The sequence below is a fragment of the Lissotriton vulgaris genome, chromosome 6, assembly GCF_964263255.1.
Source record: "Lissotriton vulgaris chromosome 6, aLisVul1.2, whole genome shotgun sequence".
Classification (NCBI taxonomy): Eukaryota; Metazoa; Chordata; class Amphibia; order Caudata; family Salamandridae; genus Lissotriton; species Lissotriton vulgaris.
Window position 1 is genome coordinate 324,490,221 of NC_141694.1, and position 13,965 is coordinate 324,504,185.

General features: G+C 48.8%; 1 non-coding gene across 1 annotated transcript; it reads right to left on the reverse strand.

Annotated features, from left to right (window-relative positions):
* Positions 1-8,573: 8,573 nt before the first annotated feature.
* On the reverse strand, positions 8,574-8,680 carry LOC147707306 (U6 spliceosomal RNA). The gene has a single exon (XR_015296922.1). It is a non-coding gene; the product is annotated as a U6 spliceosomal RNA (small nuclear RNA).
* Between the last annotated feature and the right edge of the window lie 5,285 nt (positions 8,681-13,965).

Below are 13,965 nucleotides of genomic sequence, written 5' to 3' on the forward strand. Positions count from 1 at the left end.
AACCTGATTCTTAGCACACCTGCACATCCGTTTGAAACATATGCAGATCATGAAATGAGAGAGTTGTTGCCTACCACCAAGAAGCTGAGTTCCCCAATGGATTGTTGATTTTTTTAGTGGACTGATTCGAGCTGAATCTAGTCTCTAGCAGCACTCGGGGCAAGAGCAATTTGGTCTCTTGTACCCCTCACAGAGTGTAATATATGTCTAGAATTGGCATCCAGGAATCATTTACACTGGTGGTTATTCTGAGACAACAGTAACCCGGAAAATTACTAACCTGTGATTGCAAAAGAATAACCTGAGATTATAGTGTGAAGTGAAAGGCGAACTTGCATTTGATGTTTATATGACAAATTGTGGCTGTATGGTTTTAGAAGATCTGTTAAGTATAAAAAACTTTTAGGTTACACCTCCTAAAAAGGCAAATTGCAATTTTATACTATGATAATATTTCTCTATGCAATCTTGAACCTGTGATGTGAGGAAACATCCAGGGAAGAGAAAAGGTAGAAAGTGCAAATAGCAAAGAGAATGAGGGATTTGTTCATGTAACACATTCGCCACTGTGGACACAAAGTACCCCAACACTTTACACACCACAAAATGTTACCTCCATCAGAATGCTTACATTCAATATATCAGAAATGGTGTTAAACTGCATTTTCATGAGCCAAATGGTTCCCCTTGTTAAGGCCACACCCAATGCATCACAAATCAGAAAAACAATTATGTAAATGGGTTCACTCAATAACTGAGTTCTAGATCAATAAAAAGTTAAAGGTTTTTATTACATAAATTTAAAAAAGCAATCCAGAGGTAATGCCATGAATACTCTCAAAGAAAGGACAATACAGAGATATGCAAAATCATAAGTTATTCAGAATCCGAAGTGGGCAGCGAAATTGGGAGAATAACAGACTGTACCCCTAGTAGAACCGGAAAACATTTAGGCTCACCCCAAATATCAAGGGTTTTATGTATTGTTTGTGCATATGACATTACAGAAACTTCAGAAATACTGTGGTGTGAGCAAATGTATAATTTCATCAGCAAATCAGAGCACATAAAAAAATAAATATATTGCCTTAACACCTAAGCACTATCCCTCTACATGAATAATTATTCAGCAACCTCTATGCTCATGTTTTGCGGAGATGCTAGAACAAACTAGATAAACTGACAATAACATGTTATATGAATCAACAAGGCACAGTGAACCAACGGAAGGACCTTGGAATTATAGTCGCGGATTGTTATTGAGTTGGAGAAGGTTACAGCCGGTCGGTGTGCGGCAGAATTTGCAAGGAGAGATGAAGGGGGGGACATGAGTTAAAGTGTGGCTTGCATCTTGGAAAATATGCTGTTAACACCTACAATGAGGCCTAATTGACACATATTTGAAAACTGAATTTCTAAACATTATAGAGAATTCGTCTCAAATGCAATAGTACTATATCAGTGTATACATAATTGAGTAGGAAAATACATTCTGCATAAAAATATAAACCTATAAAAATGTTTCACACCATATCTGTAGATGAGTGACATTCTATGAGGGAAAATAAGAGAGGATATCAATGGTAAATCTAGATATTGTTGTTTAAACAGGTAATGATCTAGCTTAAATGCAAAGAATACAGGATGGAGGCTTGTACTTACTTGGTCTTAGAATAACCCATTCCCAGATAGAGAAAGCATAGAGAAAGAGTTAGCACAAGTAACGAAATAATCAAAAACAATTGTCTCTAATAGTGAAGTGATACCACCTCTTCTTCTTCTTCTTCTTCCAGAAGGAGACATGCAAGATATGTCTTATATATTTTAATTTCTTGTTTTAGTTTCTTAATTGTTCTTACACTCCTTCCCCTTGGGCTTATTCAATCAATCCCATGTCTACAATTTGTGTGAGGGTTGTGTGGACACGAGAGATTTAAGGGTCCATGCTGCCTATGCAATCTTGGCAGATAGATGAACTTGTCTCCCAACACGAACCTGACAGTACGTTCAGTCTTCTGCAGACTTGAAAACGTGTTGAAGCAATTACTCTGTTCGGAGACCTGACCTCCGGAGCTGACCTTGCCCCACGGAGGCATTTCTGATGTCAAGTTTGGGGCACCGATTGGACCATCCTATCAGCATATCTGACTATCCTATCAGCATAGCTAACCTCCTGAGAGTCTTTATCTGACATAGCCATCACAAGTATCATGTTGGAATAATGTTTTATTCAGAAGCTTTTCAAATTCTGAAGGTAAAAAGTTTGACAAGTTCATTCCACCACATTTAGGTCAATTGGGTACTCTCATGGCTAAGCCCAAAAGTGCCTCTAGAACTAGGGCTAGTGTATCCTATAGACAAATATTGATTTTGACTTTCCCATTGTTTATCATAAAACTATTTATATTTCTTTATAACTTTTGATCCATCATCTCTGACTGTTGTGCCAGCATAGCACCTTTGTGGCTTGAGACACTATAAATTTTTCATCTCTGCAAACACAGCAATCATGCATGTTTGCAAAGTGTATTTACTGCAATGACAGAGGTCACAGAATGTTGCTCTGAGGTCAGGAGAGGTATTCTTTTTTCTAAGTGATTACAGTCCTTTCAACAGGCTGCAAAGATTTGCAGTGGAGGTAGTATGTTTATTGTGCAGTTGACTGCTGTCTACTGGCCTCTCATAGTAAAAGTTCTGCCTTGTCTCTCTCAACTGGATCTTTTGCTCCTCCCAGGCGGGACAAGGATGTCGAAAGCTCCTGCATGACTCACAAAATAGAAAATGATGATAAGCCTACTCTGGTTCATTATTGCTTGCAGGTAAGTCCGAAAACGTTATTGCATCCCATTGAAGTGAGCAACAGCCCCTATAGCTGAAAGGTGTAGGGTGGCTACCTTTTAAATTGCAGATCCTGCCTCTTGGTATCTTTCAGGTCTTCTTCCTCAGGAATGTCTCTGCAGACAGAATTGTTTTGCACCTGCCTGGGGCCACAGCATGCCTTTGTTGCATCTCCTCCCAAGGCACACTCAACTCTACCCCCTTTCCTGCTGATACTGTGGATCAAACTTGAGAGCCTTCTCAGCCAGTGTGGACCCCGATAAACACCCTCAAAACAAGATGTAACGTAAACAAAATAGAGCATGAGTACAGAATACAAGCCTGGTCTTTACTAGAATAATGCCAGGGATACACTATAGTACAAGGACGGTTACACGTCAAGTTATCTTATGAGCTTCATGGTTGAAGCAGCTGGGGCAGTAAGAGACCTGAACATCCAGACTATTTGCTAGCAGTGCTGTTTGACTCTGTTTTTGAGCCCCTGCAATTAGAAGCGCTGCAGGTGCTGGAGACGAAACCCATCCAGCATAGTGCGTCACAGTACAGTAACTTCAGATCTGAGGATGCTGTGCAGAGGGATTCAAGGAAATAACTTACAACAATGCTGTTAGACCCAGGAGTAGGATCAGCTTTACAACAACTTTTAGTGACATCCCATCTGGGATCTTGGTGCGTGGTCGTATTGGTGCTATTCTACTCCCATGGACTTCTGCTTTGAGACTACCTCTTCTGTCCATTTGTGACCACTGACTGCGGTGCCAGGGTGGGTTTCTGACTTTGTCTGGGGTGTTGTGGGGGTAGGGTTCAGCAAGTGTCACAGGATTCAGGCACAGGGAACAAACCTCACTGAGGACCCGAGGCGGGGATCGAAGAACACAAATATGGTCTCCTGTGTGTTCTGCAGTCTTACTGCCATTTGAGTGAGGTCATGTACACTTCATCAGGTGAGACGAGCAGGAGCTGCCCGAACAACTCCGGAGAGTAGTTGTTAAAGCTATGCTGCCCATGTGCAGCTGCCCGAGTGGAGAGAACAAGCATTGCTAACGTAGGAACTGTAATAGATTGACTTTTCTGTGCGAGAATCCTTTTATATGATTTCAGTTTAAGTTGTTTCTTCAAATGAGCAAGTACATATTTCATTTATAGTTTTAAAGCAATTTTTACGTCTGGCTTGACAGCGCAGCTTTTACCAGACCTTGTGTGATCAAGAGAAAAATAGTTTTAGGGAGCATTAATAAGAGAGGGACTTTGGACAGCCTGCATATTGGTGACCTTAAGTACAGATTTATATTGGGAAGAAGCTACGAGCTTCCACTGAAAAAGAGTTCATGTACTGCACTTTTTGCCATGTGGGAAAGCCATTGATCAAGGCTATAAACTTAAACTGTTTATTAAGAAAAGTTACAACAAAGGCTGTAGGCTTGACTTATTTATTGTGAAATGTAAATGTTAAAGCCAATCGGCCTTTAAGGGTGGGTTGTCGTTACACTGTCTTACAGCATGTAGAAAGGTATTTTGTTACAGGGGTTTTTACAGACTACCATAGTAGGCAAATCTCTTGGTGTTGGTTACACGGTGGTCTGGTAGATTTGCGTTTTGCTTGTGGGAAACATATTATACAATACAGCATGAGTAACATGGTTATGGTGACATGCCTATATCAAGGCTCTAGGCCTAATCTCTTTATTATGACAGGTCATGACTAAGGCAGTAGGACTGTCTTTAGTGTGAAAAGCATTTGTTAAAGCCAAAAGGTCTTTAAGGGTGGATTGTCATTACACTGACTTAAAGCTTGTATACTGGTATTTTGTTACAGAAAATGTAACCAATAACTATAGTAGGCAAGGGTTTGGAAATTAGTTGCTACCTGTGAGAAACCATGGGGGTTTACACTTCTAAAATCGTTTTTAGGAAAGGATGTTTTTTTTGTCAAAAGTAAATTTGCATATATTTGTAATTTTTCTACTGTATGCCGACTATTGTTTTGTGGCAAATCTTGTGGTCAATACAGTAGTCCTGATTTATTTTACGAGGACACGCCAATGGTTAAGACTATAGTCCTAATTGGCTTATTGTGAAAAGGTATATCAGATGCCATAGGTCTTATCTGCTTACGATGAAAATGTATGATAAAAGCAGTAGACTTGGCAAATTTATTGTGACAAACATATGTTAAAATTAAAAAGCCAAAAGTTCTCAAGGGTGGAATACAGTGAATTGAATCCTGTAGATAGGCAGGTATTTTGTTGGTCCCCCATCTGGTGGCCAACGGATTTGGAATCTCCTGCAGTACCTGTCACAAAGGTCAGGAATCGGAGCGTAATGTTTGATGACAAACTTTCGTTCATCCACCATGCGAACGTGGTCGTTTCCTCATCCTTCTACACCCTTAAAATGATAAGGAAACTTCTACCATTCCTCCCCCCAGCGCCGGAAAAATCCTCATGTGCAAACTGATTATGTCGAAAGTCAACTATTGTAACAGACTCCTCCTAAATGCCCAGGAGAAAGTCCTGAACAAAATGCAGCTAGTTCAGAACTCAGCCGCCAGAATTCTGTCCGGCACCTCCAAGTTCAAACCAATCTCTCCAGTCATACGCCAACTTCATTGGTTGCCGATTAGAAGTTGAACCAAATCTAAAGCACTTTGCATCACATACAAAGTGATCAAAAACTCTGGACCTGAGTTCCTAAAAAAAATACTTTGCCCCTACACCCCCAACAGACCCCTGCGCTCATCTTCTCATCATTCCTCGCACAAAGATAACATCACGGGGAGATAAGACGATTCACAGTTGCTACAGCTATATTATGGAACCACCCTCACCTTCCCATCAAAACCAGTCCCACCCTCCTGACCTTTAGGAAGCTAGTAAAAACCTTGCTCTTCAACCAGTAGTCACCCATCTTAACTGCTCTTCTATTCACTCCACAGCGCTGAGACACCCCAAGGTATTTGCTGTATAAATTGCATAAATAAATACATTTTGTTACATAGCATCTCACAGATTACCAAAGTTCTCAAGGACCTTGCGTTGGATCCACTTATGAGGAAGACCCTTTTAATAAAATAAAAAAATTGACACACAAATACATACATAGTGGGTCTTGGGTTCAGGCATCCTCTGTCTGTTAAAGTGTCACTCAAATTCTCGTTCTTCCCAAGACAGCATAATACATGGGCAATGGGTTAGCCAATTTCTGCCATTGGCTCTATTGCCCTGTAAGTAACACCATTTCTCCTGATCACATGTGCACATTTGCCTGAAAATGAATGTGCTTCAGTGTCTGGGCTGGTGACCAATCCCTTTGTTTTCAATTTTTTCGTTTACAGGTCCCTATTCATTTCTTTCTAAGAGCGCCGAGCAACTCCCCTAATGGTCCAACAAAGACACTCGCTTGCCGCAAATTTCACATAAAGTGCTTCATTCTGTGTGACCAATTATTCTAAACTGGTTGGTCATCTTGGAATAGCATTGTTTATAGTGTATCTCTGCTTTACCTTTTCAAGATGGACATTATGTTTAGAAGCATTATTTTGGTCACCTTCAATCACTACATACTACTGACATTGGCTTTCAAAGCCTTGCATGGCACCGGGGCAAACTACTTTAGGAAAAGAGTGAGCTTTTACATACCTGGCAGAGTTTTAAGATCATCCCATCAACATATGATGAGCGTGCCTAAATTCGCTCGCTCCTGCAGAGGAGGTCGCTCCTTTCAAGTCCAGGCAGCACACTTGTGGAATAAACTCCCCACTGCAATCAGGTAACTGTCTGACATCTGGCTTTTCAGGAAACTACTCAAAACATGGCTGTTTCAGCAGTAATCTTTTTTCCTTTCCCCTTGTGAGTTGGCTCTTTCCTTCCCACTACCGCCTTGCTTCCGCTACCGGCGCGACACTCTATTGAGTAGCTGCTCGCTTTACAAATACGCGATAACATACCATAACTACAGCAGCAACACACGATACGTTTTAGCAAGCGAAGACGGCGGTCCAGTGTAATGATTTATCAGTGACTACCTTGGTAAGGTAGGGTGCATAGTATGTCATTGTTTTTACCACTCCAAGATGCTAAACAAGTTGCTTCTAAAAGTGGCAGCTAGATTGGAACTTTAACACAACGATACACTATATGAAATGTCCAATGGTATGTTTAGTTTTATTTTGGTATTGCAAGCATATTCCTGGCAAGTTTAGATAGCAGTACAATGAACAATTGGTCACAGTAGCAAAAAAATTTCAAAAACATAGAACACGGCATTCCAATACCAATGTAGCATAGACTGCAGTGAATGCAATTTATTTTCAAAGCAAATATTCCCTTCAGTTTCGGCAACGCAGTTGCTCTTTTATCTAATGCTAATTCAAGTATTTTTCGGTGCTCTGGCGTTGGGAAAGGAAAGGATGGGGTGTTTGAGGTAAAAGTGAGTAAGTGAAGGTAGTGGACAAGGGAAAGGTGATGTGACATATATACACCCGATTCACATAGTAGGACCAATCTGGCCTAACACAGGTCAATTGTTCCAGTGATACCACATTGCATTGCATAGACACTGATAATGCCCCGGTTACTTACCGGTAATCTTCATTACTCCGAGTATAGTCTTCCTCGCCACATGATTTACATAGTGAGCTTTAGCTCCACAACAGAACCCTCCAAAGCAAAAGAAAACACCTCCCACCCCCTCCCAACATGGCCGACCAGTCCCACCTGACCTCTATAAGAGGCGGACCGGCCCAACCAACAGCCTGATCTACCAAGCAAACAATGAAGCCGATAGCCAGACAGGGAGGGGGGGAGGGAACTCATGTGGCGAGGAAGACTATACTCGGAGTAATGAAGATTACCGGTAAGTAACCGGGGCATTACCTCCTCGTTAGTCTTCCTCGCCACATGATTTACATAGTGAGCAAATACCCAAGCCAACAAGGCTTCATTGACCACCATAAGAACAACACCACCCGGTGATGCAGAGAAACCAACACAAGGTTGATGTAGCATAAATGAAAAGAAAACAGGGATCACAGGAAACCTGAAATCAAGACCTCCAGGAAAAGAAGGCCAACCAGGAGTCGCAGCTCCAGTACTCAGAACGGCCCCAGCGAAGTCCCCCCCCGGGACTGCCAGAGACCCACGAACAAGGCGGGGGACGACCACGCCGAAGCCCGATAAAACTCCACAGAGGAGACATCCATGAAGGGGGCCCAGGGAACAGAGCCACACCCCGCGGACCGACCCTGGACCCCCGCCGGGCCCACCGAACCCAGCGAAGCCCAGGAAGGGGGACAGCCCGAGTAAGCCAGCGAACCAAGCTGGGAAGAGAGTGTCCGCGGCCCGAACGAACCGGACCCAAAAGACACCAACAGGCCGACCCACTGGGAAAGGGAAGACGGGCGGCTAAGAGAAACCAAAAACCGCTCACCGGACAACCAGCACGGACAAGAGAGGAACCTTGTCGGCAGGGAAAAGGCGGTGAAGACACCCCCCGAGCCCGGGACACCAGGGAAGGAACCCCGGGAAGGAAAAAGGGGGACATGCCGGAGGAACAAACGGTCCGGCAACACCCGCAAGAAGGGAGGGGAGCGGAGGCACGACCCCCGCATGCCCCTCCGCCCAGCAGACACCACTGCCACCAGGCCTAAAACCACCGAAAAGGTGAGGAACCGCAAAGCCACCGAGGCCAGGGGCACAAAGGGCGGACCCTGAAGAGCTCGTAGAACGAGAGAGAGAACTCATACGGAACGCATCACGAATTTGCGTGTCACCCCTGCGCAGGGGCCCTGCAAATCATCTCCGTAACGTCCCAAAATCAGTATATGTGCCGCCGAAGCGAGCACCCAAGGGGGAGACCGGCAGAGCGTCCGAGGGCGAAGGATAAACAGCATCGGAGCCAATCGAGCCACCCGGGAAACCAGGCCCTCGAACACCGGACTGCGGAAGGCCCGCAAGGCCGCCCACCGGGCCCACAGGGAAGAAGGGGCCACGCCCCAGGAAAACCCTCAGACCGGAAACCAAGACCCGCAAGGGGACCACGGATGCGGGGACAGCACCAAGCCGACCGCGCCAACGCGAGAAGGACGCCCAGCGCCGGGCACAGGCAGAGAACGTGGAAGACCTGCGGGAACCCAGCAGCAAAAGCCACAACCCCTGAGCAAGCCGCGTCCTCCGCACAAGAACCGGGCCCGCAGAAGGAGGCCGGCCAGCCGACATTAGCCGGCACAACACCGACGCCGAGAGCGGGGGACCCAACCACGGTACGGGAAGATCCGGGATCGGCCAGGAGGCTCGAACCCTCAGCTCGCCATAGGAGATGGTACCCGGGGCGGCGGACCCCGCCGGGACCAAAAACAGGAACGTACCACGACTTGCGTGGCAACCACGCGCGGGTGCCAGGCACCTCTCCTATTGTAACGTTCCAAACCAAGGCCATGCGCTGCCGAGTCGAGCACCCCGGCCCTGCCCAAGCGAATCCCGCCGAGGACCCGCGAACTCACAGGGCACGGGGGAAACGCGTACATCAGACCGAAAGGCCACGCGAAAGACAGGCAATAAGGACCCGGAAGGAGGAGTAGAACCCGGGCAGGAGGGCCGAGTCCCCCTCCGTGAACCGAGACACCGGAGGCAGACCGAGCCGAGGCCCCAGGCGCCGAAGCACCACCGGGGCAGGGCGAGACCAGGCAACGAAGGCTAGATCCGACTCCGTCGAACCGCCTCCACCCAGTCGGACCCCGGGTCCACCAGGGCGCCCGACCAGACCAAGACCTGGGCACCCCGAAGCACCGGCAATTGATCGTGTGTGCAGGGGCCAAGCCATTCTCCTCATCCAATTCTAGTAAACGTGCAGCCGAAGCGAGCACAGCAAAAAAGACGGCCGGCCAGGAGGACATTCAGCAACCCCCGAAGCACGAGGAGCTGAGCGACAGCAGGAGAACCCAACGACCACCAACGACCCGGCGCCAAAGGACGCCCCCCCCCCTGCAAGAACAAGAGGGAAGTACCGGGGCCAGGTACACGCCCCCCGAAGGAGGACAAGCCCGATACGAGGACCGAAGGGACCACCGTACATAGGTCAGGGAGCCGACGGGTGAGAGACACCGCCAGACGCGAAGCCACACCCACGGGGGAAGAAGAGAAACGAGGCCGAGAGGTAGTGAGAGCGGGGCCCCCCCTTCGCAGGCCGGCCCCACAGGTCACCACACGGTCCCCGAGCCCAAGGACCGGGACAGTTTTATAAGGAGACCAGAAGGCTCAGCATCACTGAAGATCAAGCTCTCTTGAGTCTGGCGCCTTAGACCATTCGGCCATCCTGACGGCCCACGTCCCAGGACGGGTCGGGAAGAGCCGTCACTCGGGCCCGGAAGCCAACCCCGAAAGCACCCCGTGAAGACTGACTTCGGGTGGAAAGGCCGAAGGGCCCCACCCCAGCAAGGGCGGGACGACCACACCCACAGGCGGACGGGGAGTCCGAAGGAAGGCCGCGCCCGGGGGAGCGGGCCCCAAATGAAAAGACCGGAGACAGCCCGAGTGGGACATTCGCCTATACCGCCGACAAGGACGCAGCCAGACCAGACGGCCAAGCCAGCCTTGCGGCCAACCGAGTGGGAAAGGCGACAAAGCCCCCCCCCCCCCAACGCCCCTCACAACGGACGCAGGCAGAGGAAGGGAGTCGGGAGACCTGCGCAGAGACCCTACCCCGAGAAACACCACTGCCGCTGGCAGAGGGAAAGTCACGCTTAACGCGGAACGAATCAGGCACTTGCGTGACCTCCCCGCGCAGGAGCCGTCTCGAACTGCACCGAAGCGCAACACGCCACAGCACACAACACATCCGCAAGGGCCCAAGGCGCTCGCACGAACGCCGATGTGGACACCCTCCTGGCCCATTCCCCGAGGCGTCCTACCCCGGACACCTCCAAGGTGGAGGTCAGGCCTCTGACGCCTGGAGGGGGCCGTTGCGGAAAAAAGACAAGCCATTGCCCAGAGCCGCAGGACGCGACACCAGGAGTGGAATAGGCACCGATACACCAGGACCGGGGACACACACGACCCCCTGGGCGAGAGGCAGATGAGGCGAGGAGGGGTCCAGGGCCCCCGCCGCGTCCGGTCAGAAGGGCTAGAGCCGCCAAACAGGGAGACCCCACCGATGGCGCAGAAGGAATCCCCCGCCTCCCCAAGGAGCCCAGAAGGCACAGCCACCCCGCCCTCCAAACCCACACGAGTCCGGAGCAATCAGACGGCCCAGGGCGAGCCAGGGCGCCAGAGGGGAAAAAAAACAGACCAAAGGGATCCGAAAGCGGAGGCCAGGCATCCACAGCGCCGTGGAGTTGCAAAGTGTGACTTCCTCAATGGAATAGGCGCAGAGCCGAGAATAATCAGGTCCGGTGAATTTTTGAGCCCAAGGCCCGCCGAGGCGGGGACTAGAACACTGGTCCCGGGCTAGACCTTTTCCTCAGGGTCTGCCGCCCTAACCATTGAGCCCACTTCATAACCTCGGCATGGCTCAGTGCAAGAACTGCAGTACAAGTACCGCGCGCAATCGATTGCGCCATGGGACTCACTGTCCAGGGGGTGTACAGAGAAGCCGGCCAAGATACAAGTGCATATAGTAATATCCACAGTAACAACACGAACACTACACCCTGTGTTGCACGCTACAGCCAATACGGGGCCGGACACCACACAACCTTTGCGAAACGGTACCGACCTCGCGCTTTTTAAGAAAATCACTGTTTGAAAACTTCCCACCTTGGGACACTTCTACAGTACTGGCAGGATTCGAACCCTGGCCTGTGAGGGTTGTCCCCACCAAAGGCACAAGCCTTACCTTTGAGCCATAGCTCCCTGGTTGGAAAAAGCCTTCACCGAGGATCGAGCCGCGCCGTGCATGCTGCGTCCAAACCTGCCGGAAAATGCCGTGCCAGACCGATGACAGAATCATCGGACGCACCTGGTGGCAATCAAACCCCGCCCCCGAGGGGCGGGGAGCGTTCGGAGCAAACACCCGCACGGCCAACCGCCGCGGCCCGTAGGGGCCCAACTTTTACGGAGGGAGGCGGCAGCGCCCAGCGCCGCGCACCAGAGAATCCCGAGGAGAGCCTCCGGACCCGGACCGCGGAGCCCCCGCCGACATGCGAGGTAAGACTGAGCCAGCTGTCCAGGGGGCCCCACATTGCACCCGGGACCGAAACCAGGCGTTTCGAAAGACATCGATGAACGCGCTAACACACAGCAGGGTATGTGCGGAGCTCCAGTGACTCCCAGCTCAGAAGCCGGGAACCACACGCTGTGAGACTCCCCTCCTGCCGAAGCGCCGCCGCCCCAGGCCAGGCCAGCCCGTCGTGCACTATGCAGTGAAAGCCCAGCGCCGGCTAAGCAGCCAGCGCACACGCTTGTAGTTCAAAAGAGCATGCAATTAACCTACACACTCTTTAACCAAGCTGACTGAGCTATCCCAGCTCTTCCCCCACCCGTGGAGAGAAGGCAGAGCGCCATCTGCACAAAACACAGCAGAGAGAGGCGGAACTGACCTGATAAGCCAGCCCAACCGTCAATTTGCATACAATCACAAAACGCACCGCAGCAGAATACACGGTGAGAATGAAAAACTGCAGGCAGACCGTAACAGGGCAGCAGCTCGAGCCCAGGGGTTATTCACACGATGGGCGTCTGCTGCGCTGGACCCAAAAGCCCACAGAGTGGCCAGGGCCCATCAGTAACGACCTGGGGATACAAGGGAATGACCAAACACCCCACATCCCCGGCCGCCCCCCCCGCCCTGTAAACCCCTGGCACGCTAGGGCAGCACCTAACCGGCCCCATAGGACCGGGGGAAGGAAGAGGGGGGGGGGGATTTATTAGGCATAAGGCACTCGAGACCGCTAGAGCAGGTCCTCCACCCTAAACCCCAAGGGCCAGCTCACGCCGGCCCATCTTACCTGAACAGCGCCTCTGGAGAGAATCGCGCAGAACAAAAAAAACAGGCTGTTGGTTGGGCCGGTCCGCCTCTTATAGAGGTCAGGTGGGACTGGTCGGCCATGTTGGGAGGGGGTGGGAGGTGTTTTCTTTTGCTTTGGAGGGTTCTGTTGTGGAGCTAAAGCTCACTATGTAAATCATGTGGCGAGGAAGACTAACGAGGAGGTAATGAATTTGTAGTTGGGCTTGTGCAGTAGTATAGTCAACGTTTCGACCCCTTAAAAGGTCAAGGTGAATCAAGCCTTACCATGGGGTCTTCATCAGGACTGTGTGAACAGGGAGCACCTAGAGGCAATTGGATACTCTGTTTTAGAGGTGTGAGATTTAAATGGTAGGTAGTGAGTGCTTTGCAAACATATAATCTGTTATTTTCCCTTCTTCGCAATTACTGGTCCAGGTGGTAATGTGTGGCAGGAGGCCAACGGGAATTATAACTGGCCACTCGGATTGGGAACTGTTGTTGCCTGACATTAACAGATCCTCTTTCTCGTTGGCTTCCTGAAGCCTGGTGCCTGATAGTAGACAACCACTACAGGCGCCTTTCGGAATGATTTCTGCATTATCAGCACTTTGACAGATCCAGCAGGAACTTTTAGGGAGTGAGGGGAGGAAATGAATTTAAAAATAATCTAAACATAAAAGCTCACATTATAAATGCATTATCATCACTACCTATGGAGAATATACTGTATATTTCATAATGCAATATAAAGTTTACTTTTATGTTCCATTCAGTCCTGCAGTACTGAATGACCCCCTAAGGGACCAGAGGTAAGTGTGATGGTAAAATGCCCAAACCTTTTCTAGTAACTGTGGTAGATTTCATTTATATATGTTTAGAGCAATTTTTACACTGAATATAAAAAAATCATACAAAGTTACAGTTACGCAGTGTCGTTTTTTTAAAGTTTATTTATTAAATACAAGTTTTAAAATTCAGTTAAAAAATACAACACAATTATGAAACGTGTCAATTCCAGCAATACTTATAATAAAGGCTCAAAGTATAGACATTAAGCAAAATTGCTCAGGCTTTAAAGTGCACTAGGAAAGTTTGTCTGATCATGCTTAATCCATATACATTGAAAAACCATGAAAAAGATGAAAAATTAAAAAGTCCTGTTTTCATTATCTGTCTGCACTGGTAAGT